This window comes from Pimephales promelas, chromosome 2 (genome assembly GCF_988280905.1).
Source record: "Pimephales promelas chromosome 2, fPimPro1.hap1.1, whole genome shotgun sequence".
Taxonomy (NCBI): domain Eukaryota; kingdom Metazoa; phylum Chordata; class Actinopteri; order Cypriniformes; family Leuciscidae; genus Pimephales; species Pimephales promelas.
The window spans coordinates 40676314-40679503 of NC_142770.1; the positions used below are offsets into that span (position 1 = coordinate 40676314).

The following is a 3190-nucleotide window of genomic DNA, read 5'->3' on the forward strand; positions in this document are numbered from 1 at the left end:
TGCTGTTGGACAAATCATTCTTTTATTTAACATATATTCATGTTGCAGCAAACTTGCTATGACAGTAGCACCAGGCCGTTGGATCAAAATGAAAAAAACAAAAAAAACAAAACAAAGTAAGGGTATTTTGTTGTCTTGTTTTCGGAATACTTTAACGTTTAAATACTTTAATTGATTTCTTTGTTTTCGAAATGCAATTTGCCATTTCAGCATATCTCCCATCTACTCGGTATGACATCCTGTGGGGTCTTCATTATTATGGTAATTATTGGACTTTTATCAGTCTGTCTCCACTCTGTTATATCAAAAATATATTGTAAAATGAATGTTTCAGTATGCCCTACACATCGTATTGAATGAATCTGTTGATTTCACTGCTGTAAGTCTTATTTCTACGTTATATAAATAATATTGTTGTAAATAGTATTCATGGAAGTATTGCTTTTTTCTCAGCATGACATTCATGACACAATAAGTGGTGCCTTCTCCTCATGGAGAGTTTTGTTTCTAGGGTTTAGTTATTATTATTATTTGTCATTTAGCAGACACTATTATCCAGAGTGACTTTTAGTAAACTAACTTTAGGGACAGTCCTTGCTCAGGACTCAGTATTCTGCACAACTTTGTTCTCATTGTTGTCCTTTTGTATTTTGTCAGACATGGAAGGTGGCTTGCACATTGGGCTGAGGCGGTTGGATTGCACATGGCGGTTGGATCTCGTCTCACTGACAGTGAAGTGAGCTTTTGTTGTCAAAGTATTTTGTTTATTTATTTATCCTATTTTCAGTCGACAATATTCTATACTTAGACTTTCAGGGGACAAAGATATCAGTTGGGTTCTTAAAACACACCAAGTCCCATTGTTGCAGGGTTGATCCTTGAAAGACCCTAAAAGACCCCTGTGAACACACATGTGCCCCAAGCCAAATGGTCTTAGAGCTAGTCTGATCATGCACTACTTTAAATATATGTTCTTGCTAAATGTAATGTTGTAGTTTTATGATGCAGTATTAAAAGGGGCTTAAAAGTCTTAACTGGTGGACATCCTGTATTAGGGCAGGGACATTGACCTTTGTTATTTTTGTTTGTTTTTGTAAAGTGGATTGATTCAAATAGCTGAATTCTCTCATGTAAATTCGAATTAAATCAAACCTTAGTTGGTTCTGCATTGCATATGTATGAAATTATACATTTTATTAAATGAAACATTTTGTAGTGGACAATTGAAATACATTACATCACACTGTGCTCTTCTACAACAGATGAATGGACCAGGAGAAATTAAATATGGCATAGGAGCCCTGGAGGGGGACACAACACCACACAATCTTGAGGTATTTTGTAGAATTCTGTAATGTATAAAATATATTTAGACTTCAAGTTTTATTTATCTGAAAATATAAAATTGTTGATTGCTGTTAATTTTCAAATATTTTTCATAAAGAATGCCAATATGATGAGCAGCATCAGGAAATGTGTGGAATGGTTGAAGGACAATCACCCGCTGATGAAGAGCAAGCATTGACAGCATGGAGGAGGAAGAAAGCCCTTTCTCCACTACATTCACATTGTGCCACAACTTTGGATGAGGATGATAAAATAAGAGCCCCATTCTATTTTACATTTAAAAACAAGAGAGGACATGCTCTTTTTCATGTCTGAGGTTAAGGACAAGAAAAATGTTAGAGTGTCATCATTTAAAAACCCTGACATTTAATTATTATTATTTATTGTCTAATTGGTGACAGACTTGCTGTCTGTCTGTATCAGTATGTCTGTGTATGTATATTAGTTTGTCTGTATCAGTATGTCTGTGTATTAATATATCTGTCTGTATCACTGTGTATGTGTATCAGTGTGCCTGTCTGTCTGAATCGTATGCCTGTCTGTCTGTATTAGTATGTCTCTCTGGTAATTGAAATGAAATATAATTGTATTCTTGGTAATGTCTCCAAAATTAATACATTTTTTGAAATTATTGTTAATAATTTGTGTTCAAGTCATTTGTTTCATCAGGCAGATTTAATTAATTTAAGAATAATTAGACATATATTGATTTTGTGACTAATAGTTCACCTTTGAATGTCTAATCAGAAGTTTGTGTAATACCAGGCATTGAGCAATTAAGTGTATGTAGGCAAGGCCATTTATTTTTTGGAGGAAAATCGTAAAAGATTAGTGTGTTCCTGATACAAGCAAGTTTTATTTCAGTAAAGGAACCTGAAGGCCTGCGAGCAACAGCAAAAAAACAACAACTAATAAGCAAAAATAATTGGTAACAAAAACTATATTGAAACTGCGCGTGCACGGGTAAAACTGTTGAGGTGAAACTGCGCATGTGCGGGGTGAAACTGTGGCTCTGCAGACTAATAAGCAAAAATAATTGGTTGCAATAACCATTAGATCGTTTTAATACTGAACAATATGCGCGGGTAAAACTTCTATATTGAAACTGCGAATGCGCGGATAAAACTGGTTAATACTGTTGTGGTGAAATGGCGCATGCGCGGGGTAAAACTGCTGGTGTAAAACTAAAAAAAAAAGCCTATGGTCACACTCGCTTTGTAAATCATATTTTTTTTTGTATATAGCTTGATTACATCTGAATTTTACCTGTATATTTTGACATTTACAACTTGTGTTTACATTTAAACCTTTTAAAATGCTTCATTGAGCATGTTTGTGTTTTTTGTAGTAGAAAAGCTATAATATTTCTATTCGGATTTTGTGTTTTTTTTTTTGTGATTTTGGGTCCTGTATGTTGATACAGTACATCAAAGTGATAAACTAATTGTCTGGTCATATAGGTGATGTTGTGCTGAAAAAATGATACCAAAAATTGGTATGGACAACATGTCGCAAAATTAAAAAATAAAAAGGTACTCAAAAAGGGCCAAAATAGCCCAAGACTCCGAAGGGTTAAAGTGTTTATAGTGGAAATTGAATGCTTTAAATGTTCTCTGGAATGGTTCAAATTAAAACCAAAACGTCATTGACATGTTTAAAATGTTATAAAATAATTTTGGATCCCGTCTTACCAATTCAAGGGACATTTTGTATTTAACTATTTTATACTATGATATGTTTGCTACTTAAACTTTCCTGCACCCATTTTCATTCCCTCGACCACTAGAGGGCACATGTCTTTGACTTGACCGATTCCTATATTCCTTGCTCTTTAAGACCATGT

General features: G+C 34.0%; 1 long non-coding RNA gene across 1 annotated transcript; it reads left to right on the top strand.

Moving 5' to 3' along the window:
• Window positions 1–207: 207 nt before the first annotated feature.
• Window positions 208–2004, top strand: LOC148997397 (uncharacterized). The gene is made up of 4 exons (XR_016168958.1): window positions 208–261; window positions 658–736; window positions 1263–1334; window positions 1445–2004. It is a non-coding gene; the product is annotated as an uncharacterized LOC148997397 (long non-coding RNA).
• The last annotated feature ends 1186 nt before the right edge of the window (window positions 2005–3190 follow it).